The sequence below is a fragment of the Sus scrofa genome, chromosome 13 (genome assembly GCF_054392235.1).
Source record: "Sus scrofa isolate SSC_HxYL_T2T_F1_AM1 chromosome 13, Sscrofa_HxYL_maternal_Yorkshire_Landrace_v2.0, whole genome shotgun sequence".
NCBI classification, from domain to species: domain Eukaryota; kingdom Metazoa; phylum Chordata; class Mammalia; order Artiodactyla; family Suidae; genus Sus; species Sus scrofa.
In genome coordinates, this window is record NC_139395.1 from 62,629,471 (window position 1) to 62,655,296 (window position 25,826).

The 25,826-nt window shown below is 37.6% G+C and overlaps 1 protein-coding gene and 1 long non-coding RNA gene across 12 annotated transcripts in view; one reads left to right on the forward strand and one right to left on the reverse strand.

The window, feature by feature from the left end:
* SLC25A26 (solute carrier family 25 member 26) overlaps window positions 1–25,826 on the forward strand; it is a 165,580-nt gene that overhangs the window by 57,097 nt on the left and 82,657 nt on the right. The window lies entirely within an intron of this gene.
* LOC146397375 (uncharacterized) lies at window positions 5,112–11,755 on the reverse strand. Its single transcript, XR_014823512.1, has 2 exons — window positions 11,555–11,755; window positions 5,112–9,567 (listed from the first exon to the last, which is right to left on the reverse strand). It is a non-coding gene; the product is annotated as an uncharacterized LOC146397375 (long non-coding RNA).

The window sequence follows — 25,826 nt, forward strand, 5'->3', positions numbered from 1 at the left end:
CTATTAGTGCTTATGAAACTTCTCAGCTACAGTGGGAGAGTTTTTTAATCCAAGTGTCTTGTAGAATGCAATTGTTTATTCAGTTAACAAATTGCATCCTGCAACTGATTTTATGTTCACTGGCTATTTCTCTAGGAAAAACAGCATATTGCTTGTAATAATGTACAGCTACCCTAGTTGATGGTTTAACTGATCAAAAATCACTGATGTAAGTGGGTTGGAAAATGTTTATGATTATTCTTTTTGGAGTGAGGTTGGTAATTTACTGGAATTTTTTCTCCAAATAAGATTACCCACTTAGAGGAAGGCTTTCTTTCTAAGATTGCAACACTTGAATGTTTTCCACTGAAAATGTTTTCAGGCAGCTGTAGCTGTAACTTCTACTTATTTACTATTCTTAAGTATGTGTATTTTTTTTCCTGCTTTGATGATTTTACGAAGAGAAAACAAGGTGTTCTCTCATTGAGAACTTTCCTCCTTGTGTCAGCACTGTGTGTATCTCTGAGTGCCTTTGTATGAACCTGTCTTGGCTTTATCTCTAACTTTTTCTTTTGGTTTGTCTTTCCATTGCACTTCTGGCTGGCTACATGTAATTATGCTTTCATGTCCTAGACAGCAAGCAAGTTCCTCTTGAAGGTGCAATTAAGCTCTTACTTTTGGTCATATGCGCAGTCTCTGGCCCAACTTCTTGCCCAGAGTCAGCACTCAGTCAGTATTGGTTGTATTTTTCATTCATTTCAGTTTGATTGGTTTTTGTTCTGATGCAGCTAGACTCTAGGACCATTTCAGGATGCTGGGTGAGCTCTGAGGGCACTTGGAATTACGCCGGTTCATGGCTCTCCTTTTGATAGATAGACCATAGTGTGAGACTCTGTGTTACATAGGCAGTGAAGTACCAAGGAGTGTATACTTTGCTAAGATTTCGGTCTTCCTAAACCTTGAACAAATAGTTTTTAGAAGCCTCATTTCATTAGAAAACTCATTAATTGACTGCCCCCCACATCTTAGCAATTCACTGTAAAGCTGAAAATAAGTGATTATAAATCTTTCCCAACTTTTAATGTGAAATTGTTTTTCAGTTAAAATCCAGTGCAAACATATTGAACTTTGTTTTAATCCTATGTAATTCATTTTATTAACTATGACCAAATAGAACATCTGTTAAAATTCCATACTGTTGGCTTCATGGGAAAAGAAAAAAAATCCGTTTGCTCTTGGAATTTGGCCATTGTATTATTGTTCAGGCTTTCAGTAAATGTGCAATGAGACATTCTTATTAATGGGAATATTAAACAAATGAAAATGAAATATTGCCTTTAATCACAAGCAGTTTATAAAATGAGTCACCTAATTAGATTTACTTTATTGTAACTTTACCATAGAATGGTCTTTGAGGAATGGACAATAGTTCATTCTTTAAAGAACGTAAAATTATTACTCCTCAAATATAGATTTTAGCCTACAGTTTTTCATCATCTCTTAAATAAACAAGCATTTTTAGAAAGAACAATTTAGTAAAATTATCTTAGTGTAGAAAAATTACTTTAGCCCTTTAGTGCATATTTTCTCATGTTTTGTTTACATGGAACCAGCTGCTATTTACTTTTTTTGTTCTTTGGACAGATTTCATTTGCACTGTACAGTTTTGAAAAGGCCTCATATTTCCATTGTTGCATGTTTGCTGTGTTGTCTGGAAGGGGTACCAGTTCCTGTGTATAGGGTGTACTGGGAAGTAAATCAATACCGTGAGTCTTCAGTGTAAACATATAGGAAAGCTCTTGGATAAAGGGGGGAATTTTCTTAAATCTTCTTTTTAAATGTTAGTTAGCATCATAAACCATAGCATCATCAACCATAATGTTGAAGTAGCCTCATGATGTTCCTTTATGATTTTCATCTCTTGAAATACTCTGTTTCTTCATATTTGTGTGTTCATTTAGACGGCATATAGGCTGTAAATAACAAAATGTGACTACAGTGGTTGAACTAAATATGGTTTTTCTTAAAATTTTTTTTTTTCTCATCTTGTAACAAGAAATCTGGAGCTGGTCACTCTCACACTGGTATAGGTTAAATGAGGACAGCAAAGATCCAGGCTATTTCATTCTGCTTGGCGAACCTTAATACTCTTGGCTGATTTACTCATGGTGTCAAAATGGCTGCTTCACCATTAGGCATCATGGCCCCTTTCCAAGCATGGAGAAGTGGGAAGGACAGGAGGCATCCTCTGTCATTGTGTTTTCTTAGAAAACAAAAGTTTTCATAGGCCAGGTGTCTAAGGCTGTCCAGAGTTGTGTGGGTTGGGAAGTTGAGTGTGTGTGCAGCTTTTCAGTGTGGTAGGTGAAGGCAGGCAGAGAGGGGGTTGGGACTCCCTTTGCTGAGTTGCCATCCTACAGTGTCTGCTGTATTCCCTCTATTCAAGTCCTTGTATTTCAAACTCAATTCCTTCAGGAGGGACATTATTTCATACACCCCTTGACTTCACCATAGTTGGGGCCCCACTTGTTCACATCCAGGGCACTTGTCTGGATTGCAGTTTTTTGCACAACTAATTCCCCTCTGTAAATTGTGATGTCTGTTCTCATTCTTTTCCTTCCACTTTTGTTCTTGTGGGCGTCAGTGTGGGAGGTCTTTTTAAAAATACTTGTTATTCTCTTTGTAATTATTATTCTGAAAACAGTTTATTTCAAAGTTACCTTTTTTTTTTTATAGTTTTCATTTTAAAATTAAGATCTCAGAATATCTCCGTGGATATGGTCATAGGCAGACCCTTTCCTTAAAAAATATGTAAACGCAATAGAAATAATAGCAGATACTTTCCAAGTATTTACAATGTTTCAGTCATTATGCTAAGTTCTTAGCTTCATACAGTCTTCACAGTGACCCAGAACATGATCCCTGCTTTGTAGAAACTGAGACTTAGTAAGGCTGTGGTTCATCCAGTAAAGGGGGAAACTGAGGACTTGAGAGCCCATGATATTAGCCCCCATGGTGAGCTGTGTATTTTGCATTTTATATGCAGACAGATTTTTCAGAGAAGAGAAAATACGTATGTTTAAAATGAATCGTCCGTATTTTATCTTTCTTTTTAAAAAAATCTTTAAGTAGATCTTAGTGCCAGGAGTTTGGGGAAAATAAGTTCTCAGTAACCAGAAGTCTACATGAAGAAAAGTTAATCAGAAGTTTCCTGGGAGGGGGAGGGAGTGGGAGGGATCGGAAGCTTGGACTTATCAGACACAACTTAGAATAGATTTACAAGGAGATCCTGCTGAAAAGCATTGAGAACTATGTCTAGATACTCATGTTGCAACAGAAGAAACGGTGGGGGAAAAACTGTAATTGTAATGTATACATGTAAGGATAACCTGACCCCCTTGCTGTACAGTGGGAAAATAAAAAAAAAATAAAAAAAAAAAAAAAAAGAAGTTTCCTCTGTGGTGCAGCAGGTTGAGGATCTGGTGTTGTCTCTGTGGCAGTGCTGGTTTGATCCCCTGTCTGGTGCAGTGAGTTAAGGATCTGGCATTGCTGCAGCTGTGGCTAGGTTGCAGCTGTGGCTAGGTTGCAGCTGCAGCTTATATTCAGTCCCTGGCCTGGGAACCTGCGTATGCAATGGGTGCAGTTGAAAAAGGAAAAAAAGAAGTTAATCCGAGGACATAAACAGAAAATCCGCTTCGGTAGTGATATCATGGAGAACAGTGACTTAATACATACATGTCATTCTACTTACTTGCATTTGTTCTCATCCTTCAGGTACCCCAGCAGGTACCAAGATGATCTGAAATCATCTTCATTTCTTGTTTACAAATTTATTTCCTGCCTTCCTCCCTGCACAAGAATATCTGCACATTGAGGGCAAGTGCCTCTTGCATGTTTTCCTTCCTACTATTAATCCAGCACCTAGTAGAGTCTTTGACATACAGCACACTCAGAAAATAATTAGTGAACAGACCAGTTCCTTGATCCCACTTTTCAGAAGTAGACCAACTTTAAGTACTTGGATATTTAAAATCGCCTACGGATGCTCAGGTGCGGATGAATTTGGCAAGAATTATGGAGTCCTCACCTAATTCCCAGGCATGTTAGTGGTTTTCTGCCGTCTCAACTTTCTGCACTCTCAGTGAGCTTAATTTTCTCCTTGTCTTTTCTCATCACATTTCCTGATATTCTTGTGCCTTCCACACATAGCCCTTATTTTAATTTTGTCATTTCTTGTTAGAGGTTGTTTCTATGAATATTTTATATATGTAAAACACTTTTTGAAATGACATATGAAAATAGCAAACAGTTTATTTGTGATGAAAATCTTTTGTCAGGTATGTGCAAATTATGTACAGTGAACACTGGGTAAAAATTACTTTTGAGGTTCTTAGGTTTGAACACCGTCTTGCAATATGAGCACACAGCATCTTATAAGAGGTATTAAAAAAGAAACTATCTGTGTTAAGAAAACCAAATACGAAGGTAAAATCAGTAATTTTAATGTGTAAAGTCAAAGATTGTGGTTGCAGGGAGTCATTTCAAAGAACTATTTTAAGTGTTTACCTGTGGGTTTTACTACCTGGTAGCATATTTCCCTGGGGTCATATCATGATAATAGTTCTAATTTGAATTCTAGGATCATGTACTTTACTTAATTACATTTTTCTAATCTTAAGATTAAACTGTAAGGTATTAACCTTTTTATTTTTGTTTTTTAGCCTATCAGTAGCCTGAGGCTTGGCAAAGTTAAACAATACAGCTAATATGTATAGTATATTGTCAGCTCTGGAAGCAGAGGCACAGCCTGTGTTGATTCCAAAGCCTGTATTTGTGGTTACACTTGCTTCCTGTTCATGTTTTGCAGATAAATTCACTGTTCGTTGCTCTAAGATTTTTTCAGTAAACCGTGGAAAATAAAATATTAGTATATTTGTGAGACTTGGACCAAATCTCTTAACTTGGAGTAGAACACAACTTTTGAGTGTTAGAGGGTACTAAAAGAAATGGAGGCATCTGTAAAGGCAGAACACAATGAACTGTGCCTCTGAATTAGGCAGCGATATTGATTGCAACATCTTTCCTCTGGCCTTTGTTAAGTTTGCTTAAAAATGCTTTGGCTGATTTTAGCCTTCTTTTGTCTTTTCTTCCCGGGGCTTTCACAGATGTTCTGAGAACCCAATAGATTAAAAAAAAAGATGATAAACTTTGGGATTGAAATGTTTTTGGTACTTAACCAAATAACAGATAGTTTATTGACTAGTGGAGAAGCAGAAATTGTTGAGAGGGGATTTTCTTTGCCTTTGTGAAAATTCTTTGCTTTTTGTTATTGAATTTGTCAATATAAAAGTTGTGTTAGAGAAATACACACTAGAGGGCGCACAAGGCCTGTGTTTTAAATGATGGTGGCAGGAACTCCAGTATACCTGAACCTTGAAGCTCTTGAGTTGACTGCTTGGCACTTTTAAAAAAGTCATTTGAGTTTTAAAAAAAAGAAAATCCAAGCATAATAAATACTGCTTTCCAATCCATGGTTCCTGAATAATACTGTTTTATTTAATCCATAAATACTTCATTATGTATCTCTAAAATGTAAGAACCATTAAGCATATTTATCTTGCCAAAACCAAATATCAGTCTTGAAGTATCTCCTCCAAGCTATTTTTCAGTTACAAAGGGAAAAAATAGTAATTTTGCAGTGGGAGGAACTGGCAGATTTATTCAAGTGATGATGGTTAACATCACCAGTAGTAAGATGTTTTGACATCATACACCCCCAATATGATGTACAATATCACTTCTTAGTTCTTCTTGCCAAAAAAATGTATAGTCTCTGACTGATCACGAGGAAACATCTGACAAACCCAAATTGAGGGACATTGTACAAAATCGTCAAGGTCATGAAAAACAAAGATAACAGAATTGTCATACACAGGAGCAAACTAAGACACAACAGGCAAATGCAGTGAGGGATTCTGGGTTGGATATTGGTTGAAAGAGAAAATAATATTAGGGGGAAAATCAAATAAGGCCTGTAATTTAGCTGTTAGCATTGTAATACCAGCAGTTGATTTTCATAGTCCTACCCTGGTTATTAGAGAAGCTCTGTATAGTGTGTATGTGAACTCCCTATATCATTTTAGCAACCTTTATGATAGTCTATAAATTGATTTTAAAAATAAAGAGCTGCAAAAGAAAGAATGCCAGATTTGGACATCGTATGAAATATTTAACCTGATACTGAAAATGATTGTCTAAAAGAATGACAACTTAAACTTACAACTTAATTTTAAAAAATTTCTTTTTTCTGTCTTCCAGGGCTGCAATTGTGGCATATGGAAGTTCCCAGGCTCAGGGCCAAATTGGAGCGGTAGCTGCCAGCCTATACCACAGCCACACCAGATCTGAGCTGCATCTGTGACCTACATCTTGCGGCCATGCGAGATCCTTAACTCACTGAGCGAGGCCAGGGAACAAACCTGTGTCCTCATGGATACTAGTCAGGTTCCTAACCTGCTGAGTTACAGTGGGAACTCTCAATTTAAAAATTTTTAAATCAAAGTAATAACAATTGAATAATACATAAGAATTTATGATGAAAAGCAAGTCTCCTGCTTTTTCCTTCAATTCTAGTCCTCTTTTCTAGAGGTAATCTCTTTTAACTGTTTCCATTTTTAGTTCTTATTACATCCATATTTCCAAATAATGTTTACACATATAACTTGTCAGTTTTAGATGCAATCTCTCAAGTCTTTGGAAGGGAAGATGGACTGAGCTCCCTTGATGCTCCTCCCAATCTTGTGTCATTCTAGCAGCCCAGTTACATAAATCTCATTCCTCTGATTATTTTAGAAACCTTAAGTCGTATATTTGATAATCTTAGACTATCAAGATGGCTGACAGTTTCATTGTGTCCTTCCCTCACAACCATTTCTTTCATGACTTTTCTGGGTTGACTCTAATAAAAGTTGAACACCAATAAGCTAGTGTTTGTGTCATTTGAGACTTGGTGCACCCATCACTAGTAGCCTTCTGGGGTTGTGCTTCTGCTTGTGTTCGTCCCTGCCTTACCCTGCAGAAGATATTTCCAACATCAGAATCAAGTGGACCATCTCCTTGCCTTCTACCATGTGCAAAAATTTGTCCTGTGTTTTAATTTGCTGAACATTTAGAGCATGAACTTTCTCATGTTTCCTCCCACCCCCAGAGTTTCTAAATGCCATTTTTGGGTGCATCGTTTGACTTTTTTGTGTATTTAAGTGTGACAACCTCAAAATCATACTGTTTTTGTAGTTCTGTGTTCTGGCTTCCCTTGGGAATCTCAGAATTTTCTGTCTTCTGCTTCTAATCCACTGTGATCCTTCAGTGTTTCTGGACTTTTCCTCACTGCCTTCCTAACCTGGATTCACTGTTGCCTGGAGCCCTCAAAACACAGTGGTTCAGACCATGGTTTTGGTAGCCAGATAGCTTAGGTTGACTGTAGCTCTGCCTCTCACAGTCTTACACCTCTGGTTCCTTACTGTCCTCATCCGACCGAAACATTGGAATGCAAAGTAAATATAAGGGTAGAGCTCCTTTTTTTGAAGGCCTTTATTTTATCCTGATTTTTTGTTCAGGTAATTATCTTTACTTCCTAATATAACTTTCAGAGGTTCTTACTAATGCCACTTGATGATAGCCATTCATGAGTCTTTGGCTTTACCTGTGTTTCACTGATTATTTTTTTTTATACAAGAAGAAATTATGTTGGAGTTCCCACCATAGCACAGAGGGTTAAGAATCTGACTGCAGCAGTTCTGGTTGCTGTGGAGGTGTCGGCTTGATCCTTGGCTCAACACAATGGGTTAATGGATCTGGTGTTTACTGCAGCTGCAGCATGGTTTGCATCTGTGGCTCAGATACAGTCTCTGGCCTAGGAACTTCCATATGCTTTTGCTGCAGCCATGAAATTAAAACTAGTAAGAATACTAACAAAAAAGAAGGAATTATGTTAAGATGCTAGATTCTTAGAGAAGCATGTTGATTTTATCAGTTCAGTGTGTATCTTAGTTATATTTGGGAAGTAAGTGATTGAATTTGTATGGAGTCTTTTAAGCTGATTCCAGGTTTTCTAATAAAGCTCCCCTATATCTTTTTTTTTTTCTTTTATTAAAATTTTTTTATTATAGTTGATTTACAATGTTCTGTCAGTTTATCCTAATCCACATGTGTTGAGTCCTCTGTGTTGTTTATCTGTGAGTTATTCCATACTTCCGTTCTGCGAAATGGAGTGATGAGCAAGTTAAAAATCACTCTGGAATGAAGTTTGTTTTCCTCAGAGGGTAAATAAAGTATGTCCTTTGCCTGTTAGAAGGTATCAGTGATATCCATGTTTAGGGGAGACAATGATATGTTTTATATTGAGCAACCAAGATCCTATGGAAATTACACTCTGCTGATTCGTCTGTTGGTTCACACAACTGTTTACAAAGATTCTTTCGTCCTCCTTATGGATGTTTAATAAGAGTCTGAAAAAGTTGTGTAGATAACACATCTTACTCATTAAGTTTTAGATTAGTTTTTTTTTTTTCTTTTCTTTTTTTTTTTCTTTTAAGGCTGCATCCGTGGCGTATGGAGTTTCCCAGGCTAGGGGTCCAATCAAAGCTACAGCTGCCAGCCTACACCACAGCTCATGGCAACACCAGATCCTTAACCCACTGAGCAAGTCCAGGGATCGAACCCACAACTTCATGGTTCCTGGTTGGATTCGTTTCTGCTGCTCCATGACGGGTACTCTAGTTTTTAGACTAGTTTTAAGTGAAGGCACCAAATAAAGGGTCTGTGGCTCATTGTAACCTCAGTAAATTCTCATCACTTAATTTTTCTGTATTTGAAGGAGGAATTTACAAACAGTCCCATAACCTGGATTGTCTGATTTCTTTATGATTCTATTCAGATTATATATTAAATTTTGTGTGTGCCTGGATGATGCAGGGGTCACATGTTGTCCCAAACTTGGTGGACCCAAGTTTAATCATTTGATTAGGTTGGCATTTCCTAGCTTTCTGTTCTCCAGAGGTTCATTTCTTCTTTGTGAGAAGTGATCTGTGGGGTAATATTATGCAACCATGTGATTATCCTGTTCCCCAATAATCTTTCACCCAGTAGTTCTGACATCTGCAGATGCTTCTTGCCTGAAGCATTTATTACATTGGTAATTGCAAAATGGTGATTTTCCTAATACTATCCCTTTTCTCTGAGTTTATTAACTGGCATTCTTCTATAAAGGAGAGCGTTTTTCCTTTACCACCTCCCTCGCTTTCTACTCCGTCCTCTCCCCACCCAGGTCCCTTTTTAAATATGCCTATGGACTCATAGAATCTCTATCTCTCTCTCTCTTTTCTTTAATGGCTTCATTGCAATATAATTCACAATGCCAGATAGTTCATTCATTTAAAGTAACCATTCAGTGGGTTTTAGTTTTAGTCTTTTCAACGATATGTGCAACCATTACCACAATTGTGGATTGTTTTTTATTTAATAATTATAATCCATTGCCATTCTTCTTTTTTTTTTTTTGTTTTGTTTTGTTTTGTCTTTTTAGGACCGCATCTTCAGCATATGGAGGTTCCCAGGCTAGGGGTCCAATTGGAGTTGTAGCCACCAGCCTAGGGGTTGAATCAGAGCTGCCAGCCTATACCACAGGCACAGCAATGCCAGATCTGAGCCACATCTGTGACTTATAGCATAGCTCACGGCAACACAGGATCCTTAACCCACTGAGTGAGGCTAGTAATTGAACCTGCGTCCTCATGGATGCTAGTCACATTTGTTTCCGCTGAGCCACGATGGGGGCTCCGCCATTATTATTCTTTTTGAGGCTAAAGCTGCAGCAAATTTGACCGGTGGGAGCCTCTTCAAGCCTTTTGTTCTTACATACTTCCCGGTTAGTATTTGAGAACTTCCTTGTTGATGTAGCTAGCTGTCCCACGCTTACTTTGTACTTTCCCAGTCCTGTCATCAGTGCCCTCTCCATGGAGCCCTTGCTTCCTTTTAGTGGGGAGGTATATAGGAGTGATAGAAACCAAGATCTGGATCCTGGGTGCCTTACTGCTTGTGGGCTCTTTTATTGAGCAGAAGAGCTTTTAAAAATTAAATGCATTGCTTTGGTTCCTCCTTCCCATCTGCCTGTACTTGTCTCAGGCAAGAACAAATAATTAATTTTTTTGTTGTTGTTGTTATCGTATTGTAAGTTTGACTTCTTTTTTTGTGTACAGAGCTGTCCACTGTAACACATGTATGGAGTCACGTAACCAGCAGTACAGTCAGGGTCCAGGATATTCACATCATCCCCCAGACATCTTGTACTATCCCTTTGTAGTCATACTCATTTCCGTGCTTCTAATCCTTGGCAATGACTGATCTGTCCTCCATCATTATGGTTTTTTCCTTTTGAGAATGTCATCATTTGTATGGAGTCACATTATGTAAAACCTTCTGAGACTAGTTCCTATGATTCACTGTACTGATGCTGAGATTCATCCTAGTCGTTGCATGTCTCAGTGGTTTGTTCCTTTTATTTATTCTATTGTTTGAATATACCACAGTTTGTTTCTATATTCACGCATTGAAGGACACTTGAATTCTTTTCAGTTTAGGAGCCGTTATGTAGAGAATTGGTATAAATATCCATGTACAGGTTTTTGTGTAAACATAAATTTGCATTTTTCTAGGGTAGGCAGAAATGGAATTGCTGGGTCATATGGTAAGTGTATGGTAACTTTATAAAAAACTGCAGAACTCTTTTTTTTATTTTAGCCATTCTAATAGGTATGTGATGATGTCCCATAGTGGTTTTAATTTTCATTTCCTGAATGGTAATGATATTGAACATGTTTGTGATCCTTAGATGTTCTTTGAAGTGTGTCTTATCCATTTTTAAGTTAGGTTGTTTGTTTCTTACTGTAGTATTTCAAAAGTTCTTAATGTGTTTGAGATGCTAGTCCTTTTGTCACTTGTGTGATTTGCACATATTTCCTGATAATGTATATAGCTTGTATTTTCATTCTCTGAACCACATTATTTGTAAAATCTTTAAATTTTGTCAAAGTCCAGTTTTATCACTTTTTTGTGATTGTACTTCGAGTGTCGTGTCTAAGATCTCAGCCCAACACCAAGTCTTTAAGGTCTTCTCCCATGTTTCCTTTTAAAAGTTGTATAGGCTTAGATTTGATGTCTACATCTGTGATGCATTTTGAATTGTTTTTATTTCGGGGTGGAGTTTAGGTTGAGGTTTGTTTTTTGCACATGTTCAATTGTCCCAACATTTGTTGAAAACAGTTATCTTTTCTCCATTGAAATGCTTTTGTATCTTTGTAAAAAATCAGTTGGCGGAGTTCCCGTCGTGGCGCAGTGGTTAACGAATCCGACTAGGAACCATGAGGTTGTGGGTTCGGTCCCTGCCCTTGCTCAGTGGGTTAACGTTCCGGCGTTGCCGTGAGCTGTGGTGTAGGTTGCAGACGCGGCTCGTATCCCGCGTTGCTGTGGCTCTGGCGTAGGCCGGTGGCTGCAGCTCCAATTGGACCCCTAGCCTGGGAACCTCCGTATGCCGTGGGAGCGGCCCAAGAAATAGCAAAAAAGAGCAAAAAAAAAACAAAAAAAAAAACCAAAAAAACCAAGAGCTTAGTTTCTAGGAGCCTTGGGAAACCATAGGCCTCAAACAGGTAGTTTCCACATTTGTTTGAAGAGAGGACAAATGCTGAACTTTGTTAGCGTGATAGAAAAAAAAAAAAAAAAGAAATCAGTTGGCTATATCTGTAGGATCTGTATCTGGAACAAATTTGTATTGGTTCCTTCTTAGGTGCCAAGCAATGCATTTGTTTTTCTTTCTACTCAGTTATTTGTGTTCACATTTTTGACCATTCCACTATTGGAAGGTGTTGTTTTGATTTTCTAAGATATTTTCCTTTTTTTAAAAAATTTAAACTGATAAGAATGGCTGTATGAAAAACCCGGAAAACTTATGTTTTCTACCTTTTTTCTTTCTAAATCACCTCTTAAAAAAACTGATAGGAAGGACTGACTAAAAATATTCTAAAATTTTAATGTATTTTTTATCCTTTTTTCTTCCGTTTTTGTAAGAATGACCTATTTCTCTTGAATTACTGTACCTTTAATATGTTACATTAGTGAATTACAAGCTTACTTCTTCATCTTACTTTGATTAAGCAGACAGTGGTATTTCCTTTTTTAATTTGGACCACACGTTTGTTGTTATTGCTGTTACACTGCCATATAATGTAGTCTTTTTTTCATTTTTTAAAGCTTTATTGAAGTATAGTTGATTTATAATATGATAATATCTGTTGTACAACAAAGTGATTCAGTTTTACATATACACATCATATAGTTTAGTCCTAACATTCACATGAAGAAGGAAAAGGTGCTATGTGTTTTATTTTTATTTATTTTTGTTTCTAAATTTTATTGGTTTTAATTATAATTTTATTTTTTTATTAATGATTTTTATATTTTCCATTATATCTGATTTACAGTGTTCTCTCAATTTTCTGCTGCACAGCAAGGTGACCCAGTTACACATACATGTATAGATTCTTTTTTCTCACATTTTAATGCTCCATCACAAGTGACTAGATACAGTTCCTAGAGCTACACAGCAGGATCTCATTGCCTATCCATTCCAAAGGCAATAGTCTGCATCCACTAACCCCAGGTTCCCAATCCATCCTATTCCTTCCCTCTCCCCTTTGGCAACCACAAGTCTATTCTCCAAGTCCATGATTTTCTTTTCTGTAGAGAGGTTCATTTGTGGTGTGTATTAGATTCCAGATATAAGTGATATCATATGGTATTTGTTTTTCTCTTTCTGACTCACTTCAGTTAGTATGAGAGTCTCTAGTTCCATCCATGTTGCTACAAATGGCATTACTTTAGTCTTTTTTATAGCTGAGTATATATACCACATCTTCTTAATCCATTCATCTGTCGATGGACATTTAGGTTGTTTCCATGTCTTGGCTATTGGGAATAGTGCTGCAGCAAACACGAGGGTGCAGGTGTCTTTTTCAAGGAAAGTTTTGTCTGGATATATGCCCAGGAGTGGGATTGCTGGGTCGTGTGGTAGTTCTATGTATAGTTTTCTGAGGTACCTCCATACTGTTTCCCATAGTGGCTGTACCAGCTTACATTCCCACCAACAGTGCAGGAGGGTTCCCTTTTCTCCACACCCCCTCTAGCATTTGTTCTTTGTGGACTTATGAATGATGGCCATTGTGACTGGTGTGGGGTGGTATCTCAACATGGTAGTGTTGATTTGCATTTCTCTAATAGTCGGAGATGTTGAGTATTGTTTCAAGTGCTTGTTGGCCATCTGTATACTTTTCTTGGAGAAATGTCTCTTCAGGTCTTTTGCCCATTTTTCAGTTGGGTTGTTGGCTTTTTTGCTGTTGAGTTGTGTAAGCTGTTTGTATATTTTAGAGACGAAGCCCTTGTGAGTTGCATCATTTGACACTATTTTCTCCCATTCTGTAAGTTGTCTTTTTGGTTTCCTTTGCTGTGCAAAAGCTTGTCAGTTTGGTTAGGTCCCATTGTTTTGTTTTTGCCTTTATTTCTGATGCTTTGGGGGACTGACCTGAGAAAACATTTGTAAGGTCGATGTCAGAGAATGTTTTGCCTGTGTTCTCTTCTAGGAGTTTGGTGGTGTCTTGTCTTACATTTAAGTCTTTCAGCCATTTTGAGTTTATTTTTTGTGCATGGTGTGAGGGTGTGTTCTAGTTCCACTGATTTGCATGTGGCTGTCCAGGTTTTCCAGCAGTACTTGCTGAAAAGACTGTCTTTTTCCCATTTTATATTCTTGGCTCCTTTGTCGAAGATTAATTGACCATAGGTGTCTGGGTTTATTTCTGGGTTCTCTATTCTGTTCCATTGGTCTGTATGTCTGTTTAGGTACCAGTACCACACTGTCTTGATGACTGTGGCTCCGAAATATTGCCTGACGTCTGGGAGAGTTATGCCTCCTGCTTGGTTTTTGTTCCTCAGGATTGCTTTGGCAATTCTGGGTCTTTTGTGGTTCCATGTGACTTTTTGGATTGTTTGTTCTAGTTCTGTGGAAAATGTCCTGGGTAGTTTGATAGGGATTGCGTTGAATGTGTAGATGGCTTTGGGTAGTATGGCCATTTTTACACTATTAATTTTTCCAAGCTAGGAGCATGGAATATCTTTCCATTTCTTTGCATCCTCTTTAATTTCTTGATTAATGTTTTATGGTTCTCATCATTAAAGTCACCTCCTTGGACTAGGTTTATTCCCAGGTGTTTAATTTTTGGGGGTGTGATTTTAAAAGGTATTGTATTTTCGTATTCCTTTTCTAATATTTCATTGTTAGTATACAGAAACACGACTGATTTCTGAATGTTAGTCTTGTATTCTGCTACTTTGCTGAATTTGTTGATCAGTTTGAGGAGTTTTTGGGTTGAGTCTGTAGGGTTTTCTGTATATAGTATCGTGTCATCTGCATACAGTGACAGTTTTACCTCTTCTCTTCCAGTTTCGATATCTTTTATTTCTTTTGCGTGTCTGATTGCTGTGGCTAGGACTTCCAATACTATGTTGAATAACAGTGGTGAGAGTGGGCATCCTTGTCTTGCTCCAGATTTTTAGTGGGAAGGCTTTCAGCTTTTCTCCATTGAGTATTATATTTGCTTGGGTTTGTTACAAATGGCTTTGAATATGTTAAGGTATGTTCCCCCCATACCCACTTTGGTAAGAGTTTTGATCATGAATGGATGTTGGCCTTTGTCGAATGCTTTTTCTGCATCTATTGAGATGATCGTGTGGTTTTGACTTGTCTTTTGTTGATGTGGTATATGGCATTGATTGATTTGCATACTTTGAACCATTCTTGTGAAGCTGGGATGAATCCCACTTGGTTGTGGTGTATGATCTTTTTTATATGTTGTTGGATTTGGTTGTCTAAAATTTTGTTGGGAATTTTTACGTCAGAGATTCATCAGAGATATTGGCCTATAGTTTTCTTTTTTGATGGTATCTTTGTCTGGTTTTGATATTAGGGCTATGGTGGCATCATAGAATGTCTTTGGGAGTGTTCCTCTTTCTTCAACCTTTTGAAAAAGTTGAAGGAGGATGGGTATAAGTTCCTCTTTGTATGTTTGGTAGAATTCGCTTGTGAAGCCATCTGGTCCTGGACTTTAATTTGTAGGGAGTGTTTTTTATTATATATTCAGTTTCATTTCTAGTGATTGGTCTGTTCAGTTGATCTGTTTCTTCTCGATTCAGTTTTGGCAGGCTCTAAATCTCTAGAAAGTTATCCATTTCTCTAGGTTGTCAAATTTGTTGACATACAATGGCTCATAGTATTCTCTTAGGGTTTTTTGTATTTCTGCAGTATCCATTGTGATTTCTCCTTTTTCTTTTTTTATTTCATTTATTTGGGTTTTCTCTCTCCTCTTCTTGGTGAGTCTGGCCAGAGGTTTGTCAATTTCGTTTACCTTTTCAAAGAACCAGCTCTTGGTTTTTCTGATTTTTTCCTATTGTTTTTTGAATATCTATTTTATTGATTTCCTCTCTGATCTTTATGATCTCCTTCTCCTGTTGACTTTCGGTTTCATTCTTCTTTTTCTAATTCATTTAGGTGGTGGGTTAAGTTATTGATTTGAGATTTTTCTTCTTTTTTGAGGAAGGCCTGTATTGCTATGAATTTTCCTCTAAGCACTGCTTTTGCAGCACCCCATAGATTTTGAGTGGTTGTGTCTTCCTTATCATTTGTCAAGGTATTTTTTAAATTTCCCTTTTGATTTCCTCATTGGCCCATTGATTTTTTAGTAGCATGTTATTTAATCTCCATGTAGTTAGTTTTTTCTCACTTCTTTTCCTGTGGCTGATTTCTACTTTTCATGTCATTGGGGTCAGAGAAGATATTTGAAATAATTTCTATACTCTTAAATTTATTAAGGTTAGCTTTGTGCCCCGGTATGTGATCAGTACTTGAGAATGTTCCATGTGCACTTGAGAAGAATGTATTCTGATTTCTTTTGGATGTTATGTCCTGAAAATGTCAATTAAGTCTAATTGTTCTATTGTGTCATTTAGGGTCTCTGTTGTCTTATTGATTTTCTGTCTAGAGGCTCTGTCCATAGATGTGAGTGGGGTGTTAAAGTCTCCTACTATTATTGTCTTCCCAGCTATGTATTTTATTTTATCCAAGCATGAAGCACCTTTACTTTGAGAGTTATCCTGGTCACACTATTTTATAAAATACAAGACCTGCAATGAAGTACCAAGATCACTCTGTTAGTCTGTGGTGAAGTAAGCTGAGAACCCAGATTCTTTGATTCTTATTCTAGCGCTGCCTTCCTACAGTGGAAAGTCTACAAACCATGAAATTAATATGATGTATTTAATGCAAAAGACAGATTATGTAAATTTTCTTTGTACCCTACAACTTAAAAGAAGTTCCCCATGGTCATGAGATATCATTACTGAGGTGATGACCCAGTGGTTTGGGCTCACTTGAGAATATTCATTGTGGGCAGAGTTCAGAGCTATGGTCTTAGCAGTGTGTGGCTAAGACAGAAGAGGTCAAAGATTCTACCCTCAGAGAGCTTTTGCTGTTGTGTGTGTGGAGGGCCACATGCATGCATTTGTAAAGCAGTTCGTCAGTATTTGAAAATAATAGTCCAAGTGCTGGCAAGTATAAGAATGAGTAGTCATTCATGGAATAAACCTTCATCTTTGGATGTATTGAATTTTAAGTAATCCTTTTACAAAATAGAAGGTCGAGGACAGTAATGGAATCCATGGGTTGATAAGGGGCAACATTCTTAGAAAAGGATGCTAGCTGCCTTTTAAAGAATATTTTTTATGCTTCAAGTGGTGCTAAAACACTCAGTTTGAGTGTCCTGCTTGTAATCACATGTACTGAACCCCCTTTTGTGGTTGGGACCTTTGGTAACTTTTTTTTTTTTTTAATTCCTATTTCTTGCCTCAAGTAAGAAAGGAAAAATAGAATTGCAAGTCAAGATGGAACTTGCTTGGAGGGCTCTCTGTAATGTTCTCATGTAAATTATAGCAATGGGTCTCAGAAGAACCAAAAAAAAAAAAAATCTAGTACTAGGACCCCCAGAGTCATGACAATATTAGCTAATTAACACTCTGCATAATACTGAGTAATCTATTTACTTTAAGTTTTTTGGCGACGACTGCCAGCTAAATGTTATGAAGATCTTTGTAGGAAATGTGTCCCGGAGGCTCACTCTGCCCTTAATGCTTAGGTGTGGGATTTCACTTCAAAGATCTTGAGTGAAGTGACTCTCAGTGCAGTTAAAAAAAAAAAAAAAAGTTAGTTTCTTATCAGTAACACTTAACTATGATTCCTTATGTTGAAATAAGGTTAGGTATATACTCAATCTCGTTGAAAAATGACTGGATACAGAAAAAAATGTTGAATTCATTTCATGCAAATCAAAACCTCCAAATCATTTACAACCATTCAGTAGCTTAGAGAGTATTAAACAGGTGTCACCCATATTTGGGGGCTTTTTGAGGCATTATCCAACACATGTAAACTTGGACTAGCTTTTGCACTTTTTCAAATTTGCTTGTGTGTGTTTTTAAAACCTTTAAAAATATTCTATTTTTTAAAATAAAGAATTGGAGCCATAAATTTGGCAAGCATTAAGCATGCTAATTAGTTCAACATACTGACCAGTTCTCTGAATTATTAGTTCAAAGAAGCATGTGGACAGGGATGAAATTAGATTTGGGCATTTTTCACTCTAGTTGTTTTAGGATACTCTGTGTTGCTTTGATCTGTAAATAACAGATGCTTTTTCATGCATGGTTCAGGATACATCAAACATGTCTCAAACTTTGCCTCAGATTTAGGACTCATCATTTGTATCCAGAATTGGATATACACACTTGTAACTATTCAGTAACTTTAGAAAAAACTTTTTTGGATTTGTGTGTGATGGTTAAAACATAGGATATTTTACTCCTCACAGTATGTACTCACTGCCTTATCATTTTTTATAAACTGGCATAAATAGTTATAAGGCAGCACATAAAATTTACTTTATCGATTGCTAAAGTATATTTACTTACTCAAATGTGAGTTTTAAGACCAAAAACTTAGGCCATGATGAAAGCTAGTGAGCGTGTGTGTGCATATGCGTGTGTGAATATGCATGTGTATACAGGTATATACATATGATCACATTTTAAATTCATGGTAAAAAACATACATTGGCTTTATTTTTATTTTTTTGTCTTTTTATTTTTATTTTTATTTTTTTTTGCTATTTCTTGGGCCGCTCCCGTGGCATATGGAGGTTCCCAGGCTAGGGGTCTAATCGGAGCCGTAGCCACCAGCCTACGCCAGAGCCACAGCAACGCAGGATCTGAGCCGAGTTTGCAACCTACACCACAGCTCACGGCAATGCCAGATCGTTAACCCACTGAGCAAGGGCAGGGACCGAACCTGCAACCTCATGGTTCCTAGTCAGATTCGTTAACCACTGCGCCATGACAGGAACTCCTGGCTTTATTTTTATTAGCTAAATAATCTATTTAATAATTGTCTAATAACTGGAATTAAGAGCAAACCTAGTTGTCTGCACAAAACATTGTTCTTAAGTTCTATAATTTGATACCTCTTTTGGCTTTTATGTGGGAAGCCTTTAGTGTCATCAGGAATAATTTTTGTAAGGAATGGCACCGAATAGATGGAGGATTGGATGAGAAGTGTTTAAGACCAGGAGGGTCAGAACCGAGAAACCCATGACTCCCCATTTCCCCAGCCCCAAATCACAAGGCTCATTCAGGAGTTCCTGTTGTGGCTCAGCAGTAATGAACTTGATTAGTATCCATGAGGACAAGTGTTGGATCCCTGGGCTCCGCTCATTGGGTTAAGGATCTGGCGTTGCCGTGAACTGTGGTGTAGGCCGACAGCTACAGCTCTGATTCAGCCCCTAGCCTGGGAACTTCCATATGCCATGGGTGTGGCCCTAAAAAGACCAAAAAAAAAAAAAAGGCTTAGTCAGAGGCCATGCTTCAGCCCCGTGTAAATGCAGAGGGATGAGGCAGTGTCCTCTATGTGTAAGCCTCCTGTTTAGAAATAATCTTGGAAAGATCAAACAATAATGTCTTGCATTAACTAGAGAGTATTAAATATACCCTTTTAGTTAGTAAAATCATTTTTTCTATTTGGTCATTAAACCACATGAGGTTTCATAACATTCTCTTATCAATATCTTTATCAAAATACTTTTTGGTCATTAAACCACATGAAGTTTTATAACATTGTCCTATCAGTATCTTTATCAAAATACTACTTTAACAGTAGCTTCTTTATGACCTCAGGTATTAGGATACCAAAGTTCTGGTTATAATTATGTCACTTACTATCATGTGTCTTAAAGTTGTTTAATCTTCCTGGGCATTGGCGTTCTCATTTTTAAAATGTTAGGTAAACTTTTGAGCTGTTTCAGACCACACCCTGTTTTTGGAATATAGTCTTGATGGCACAGAGTCATGGTCACCGGTGTATGAATGCCTTATCTGTGGCTGCTTTCCCACTGCAGTGGCAGAGTAACGGTGACAGAGACTGTATGGCCCGCAGAGCCTAAAATACTTACTCTCTTTACATAGGACGTTTGCTGAATCTTGAACTAGATCCATCTCTAAGGCCTATCTTTGATTTCTTTTATGTCCACTTCTTCTTAGTTCTTAGAGTCAGAAGTCATTATTCCTATTATGGATGTAGCTAGCGTTATGATGTACCACATTTCATCATTCCTTTCCCCCCATTACCAACTTTTCTTCTTAACAAGAGAAAACATTGGCCAGATTATTATGTTCTCAAAGTGTGATTCCTGGACCAACTGCAGCAGCATCACCAGGGAACTGTTTGGAAATGCAGATTCTCTGGTCCCACCCCCAAAACCTTCTGAATCAGAAACTCCGGGGAGGGGACCCAGAGCTTGTGCTTTAACAGGCTTTCTGGGGGATTTTGATGTACACTGATGTGTGAGAACCACTAGGCTAGCTGATACCAGCTTCAGTTACAAGATTTTCTTGTTCTTTTGCTGTAAAGAAAAACTTAAATTCTATAACTATTTGATAAATCAGGAGAAAAATGAAACTGGACAAATTATTTTTTCTTCTACAAGAAAACCTTTTGTCATAAATCATGTATAATATTTTTTAAGATAATGAGAAACTTCTAAAAGATATGTTCATGTCACATTTAGCATAATTTTTTTTTGTTGTTGGACAAAAATGAAAGTAACCAATATGATTGGCTATTTTCAAAGAATTTCTTTTTTTGGTAGGGGAATACTTTGAGTTATTCTGAAGCTACCAATTTGAAATCAACAGATTCCAGAATAAAAGGATTGCATCAGCAATCTTTTTTGCTTGTAAAGCGCATGCTTAAAAAAAAAAACAAAAAACCACATTTAGGGGTACACCTATCTGCTGTGACTTCATACGCAGATCCATGTTGAATTGACTTTTTTCTAATGCCAGAAACCACTGAAATTCAGAATACCCATCAGAATGCTCGTCTCTCTTAAGAATGATCACAAGCATAATGCTGTGTATTAAATCTCAAAGAGAGGAATAGCAAAATTGTACATGTCAAGAAAGCATTACAGGATGACATTGTTATTTCGAGAATTGCTTTCATCTTTGAGATATCTCACACCTGCTTCATTTGGCACAGACTGTTTCCATCTCATGAAAAACAGTCTTTGCCCTCCTCCAAATCCCGAAGTATATAGATACAGCAAGGTAATAAGAGAAAACTCTTAAGATAAAGACTCACTTAAAGGTGCCTTCTAAAAATGCAGGGTATATAAACTGAATTAATTAAAAATTTTGTTGAGAAGAGACCTTCAGTTTTATGTGTGTATGTAATACAACATACACATACACACACTTAACTATTTTATTATATACACACACATTTATATATACATGTGTGATATATGTGTGAATGTGTATAAACACATTTCCATACATGTGTGTATATTTAAGCCTGCATACAACAAACTTTCATATATCTAACCCTCTAATAATTTTTTTTTGTCTTTTTTGGGCCGCACCCACAGCACATGGAGGTGCCCAGGCTAGGGCTCAAATCGGAGCTGTAGCTGCCGGCCTATGTATATACTACAGTCAAAGCAGTACCAGATCCAAGCTGCATCTGTGACCTACACCCAGTTCACGGCAACGCTGGATCCTTAACCCATTGATCAAGGCCAGGAACCAGACCCGCATCCTCATGGATATGAGTCAGATTCATTTCCACTGAGCCACGATGGGAACTCCCTCTAATAATGTTTTTTAACTGCTGCTAAAATCTGTGTTAACCCTCAGAAACTAGCAAAATTCTGGGCCGAATTTATTATGCTCTTTGTTTTTACTCTCTCTTTTAAAAATTTAGAAATATTTATTTTCTGCTTTTTTAAAATGTACTAGAAGTATAATGTTATTTAAGGGGACAAAACGTGTGTGCACGTGTGCATGTATATGTGTGTGTAACCATCCTCTGAGATAGAGAAAGAGTTAAATATTTCCAAATACTAATATAAATTCTGTGAAGCCTGCTTTCCTTTAGATAGATAGTTTGGCTTTTTAGGTTATAGGTGTTTTTTGTTTCTTTTTTTTTTTTTTGATTAAACGTCATGATTATTTCAATGTCATATAACTTTTTGCGAAGCTTCTTCCATGCTTGTGATTTTTGAAAAGGGAATATTTTATTTGCTTCAGTTTTTCAGTGGGTAGAGTCAGACTTCTTTTTCACCTTTTATAGATGACACGTTTGGCTATCCCTGGGCAAAATCCAGTTAAAAATAATAGTATTTAATATTTAATAAACTGCCAAGCTTTTGGAACCATCTGGAACTTTATTTTCTTTGCACGCAGCATCTGAGTTTCAGCTGTTAGCATTTCTCCTTTGCTCTGGGAAGGGTCAATTGCTTTTAAAGTCTTTGATGCTTGCTGTGTCAGCCCTTTTCATATTTTCAAAATGCCCGTGTAAAAGGGCTTTTCATCCATTCATGCTGATAATTCTTTTGAACTTGAGGTTTGAACCAAACTAATCAAATTTAATTATAGCTCAAATCCCGTTACAGTGAACTCCAGTAGACTTCTAGGCTAGGTTATTATTATTTTTTTTGTTATACTGGAATTCAGCCATTACCCAATGTTACTAGAAGTGAGTGGGCCATCGACTGTATTTGAGGAGATCTTTTAGTAACGTCCAGATTTATTGACATTGGTAAATATGGTTTGAACTTTTATTGTTTTCTAAAGAAAATATTGTATTAGTCTCAGGTAAAATTTTCTTTCTGTGTATTTCAGGTGATCTTTTCCTGTTATCTTTAACACTTTGAACAATTGAATTATGAAAACTATGTTCTTAAGTCCTTTGGGGTTTTTTTTGTTGTTGCTAATGTTTATTTGTTTGTTTGTTTCAAAGATCCAAGACTGAGTGAGGATTTAAATATATCCTCCTGGGAGCACCACTGTGCTTTATGCATGTTTGCCTGCTATTCTGAGAGAGATTTGTTTTTTCCTATTTACCTTATTGACAAAAAGTTTGAGCAGTATCATTTACTAGAGAGACAGTAGGAAATAGAATTTTTTAGACTGCAGCACATATTAAAGGGAGGTGGACTAAAATGATATTTTTAGCACTTTCAAAATGATTGTTAACACATGTATATTACCTGTTAGTGTCCTATTAAATTTATGTATTAATTTGTATTTATGCTTCAGAGTTGATTCCCCCACAGTTTAAATTTGTCTATTTTTGAAGTAAGATTTTGTTTGGATTTCTAAGCAGATTTGGAAGTAATGGCATTCAAAATACTTTAGGTTCCTCTTTTTTTTGGCGGGGGGAGTTCTTTTTAGGACTGCACCCAAGGCATTTGGAAGTTCCCAGGCTATGGGTTGAATCAGAGCTACAGCTGCCAGCCTACACCACAGTCACATCAACAGAGGATCCGAGCCGCATCTGTGACCTACACCACAGCTCACAACTCTGGCAACTCGGAATCCTTAACCCACTCAGTGAGGCTAGGGGTCAAACCTGTGTCCTTCTGAATACTAGTTGTGTTCATGCCACTGAGCCAAAACGGGAGCTCCTAAGTTCCTTTTCATTTCTAAATAGTCTATACATTTTAATAATATTGGACCAGTTTTTGGTCTGCAGAAATAAAATGACATCTCATTTGTTCCTTGGAGCTTTTGATTCTGAAATGGAAAATAGGCTCAGTGAAGAAGAGCAAAGAACAAAGTTCCTATTCAAGGTAAAAACTGAATTTTCTTTTTTTCAAAATCCTACTCAAAATTGTCAGTTTCTCTAAATTTATTACAGCGAGGGCTCTTATTTTAAAATGAAGTGAGCTGTACAGTGGGAAAATAAAAAAAAAATGAAGTGAGATCTGAGTTAATTTACATACTAGCTGCTTTGAAGTGTAATTTTGCCTGCTAAGTTGTTATGGCTTTCAAATCCATACATCTAAAGGAATTTTAGTTATAATGCTGCCACGTGTAATGTCTATGCAATTGCCTTGTGTAGGACAAGTTTGTGCCATAAATCTCTAGTGGGTTTAGAACTGTTTGTTCTCATTCTCACTCTGGTCAGAGAGCATGACTAATCCTTATATGCCTTTTGACTTAAATGCCAGAGAGTGTTACATCTACAGCTGATTGTCAGTATTCTTACTGTAAGCAGAGGCACAAGCTTTGATTAAGAATGTAAAGGTCAACTAACAAGAAGGACTGAATCTTGCTAGGCTAGTGTAATTTCTAGAGAGCAGAGAGTTAACATGTTTTTTGGAAAAAAAAATGTTTGCACTTCCATTCATGTTCTGACAAAGTACACTGAGCCTTGTTTCAGCTTTTTCTTATCTGAATGTTGGCAGGTAGATAAGAACTTAGATGAAGCACATTTTATCTGTAGGTACAGGTAGGGAGAGAGATGGAACTTAATGCCTGCAGATGTCAGCATGAGAATCGTGATGGGTGGTGGTTGGGAGCTTGGCCTCTGAAGGGAGCCTCCCTGGGTTCAGATCTCACACCCACTACTCACTTGTCCTGTGTCCTTAGGCAGTTGTTTAATCTCTCTCACCACATTTTCTTCATCTTTATGATGAGGATAATAATAATAATAATACCTCATAAGGTTGTTGGAAAAATTATATATGTTCATTACAGAGGTGCCTAGGCCAGTGCCTAAAATACATTCCTCAAGAGTTGGTTATGATTTATTTATTTATTTTTTAAATGATTTTTGTTTTTTCCATTATAGTTGGTTTACAGTGTTCTGTCAGTTTTCTGCTATACAGCAAAGTGACCCAGTCACGCATGCATATATACATTCTTTTTCTCACATTATCCTCCATCATGCTCCATCACAAGTGACTAGATATAGTTCCCAGTGCTATATACAGCAGGAGGTTATGATTTATTGTTGTAGTTGTGATGTTATTGTCATCATCGCCAGAGTCACTCTGGAACTTGCTGGCCTCACCCAGGAGCCTTACCATCTAGCTTCACCCCAAGTGTTCCTAGCCTTCCGTCTGATGTCTTGAGCATACCCTGAATATGCCCTCAATTCCATCTGTTTGGAGCCTCTTCATTTGCTCAGACCATCCATTTCAAAGAGGTTGTCCAAAATGTTAGACCCATCAAGTATTTTAAAAGTGTAAGCCAATGTGTTAAAATTGAGGGTTCCAAACACAACTCTACATACCCAAGTAGTCTTGGAAAGTCAGAGTTTCTGGCAGTATGGAGCCCACATTCCTGCCTGGCAAGAGTTGGCTTGAACTGAGTAGCCGCTCTCTCTTTAGACAGCGGCTTGCCCTCCTCTTCACCAGAGGTGCTACGCTTCCCAGTGTTTGGACATTTTCCTCATGTCAGCCATTTCTGTGATATGCGTGTCATATCTGTAGTATTTGCTGTCAGCGGTTTAGACTAAGCAGCAGTTTTCAGCTCTGTGCCATGCCCACTAATGCAAGTTGCACTGGTCCTTCACTGGTATGTCACCAGATTTTGACCAGTGTATAAAACACAATGTTAAAATGAAGCACACAAGCCAGTGTTTTGGTTTTGCTTCTAAAAAAGGAACACTGAGCCGTGCAGATGGGTCTCTGCTGTCAGAGCAGGATGCAGCTTGCTGAACCTAAGTGGTGAAAACTTGAGCCTGTGTTTCAGGTCAAAGAAGAAGATCATTAAAGCCCAAGCCAAAGAAAATTGTGCCATGGGTGTGCTTTGTCTTCCGAGGGTGTAAGAGGTCATTCGGGCATGTCACAGTGCTGAGGGGTCACCAGGGTGGAGAGGGACAGCTGTGATGCCTTCCAGCAGGCCTCACCTCTGGCACTGATGACATTTGGGGCCTGGCAATTCTGTGATGTGGAGGCCATCCTCTGCCTTGTTGGATGTTTAGCTGCATCCCTTGCCTCTACCCACTAGATGCCAGAAATACTTTCCCTTCTCCCCCAGTAGTGAGAGCCACCTGTCCCCTGGGGGGCAGAATTGTCCCTGGTGGAGAACTACTGCTTTAAAGATAAGAAAGACCTTATTATAATATAGTAGTTGTTCTCTAGTTACCCTTGACAACCTCAGTGCTGCTTTTATTCTTTGAATCTTTCCCAGTATCTACTTTAGAAACCTGTTTTCTAAAACGCACAGTATTTGTTTTGCGGGCATTTGAATGCAATCGCTAAGAAAGGAGATTCTCTTTTTCTCTCGCTCTCTACAGTCCAGCCCAGCTACCAGTATCTTTAGGAAAAGGGCCATGACAAGCTCTGCTGTGTGCTGGG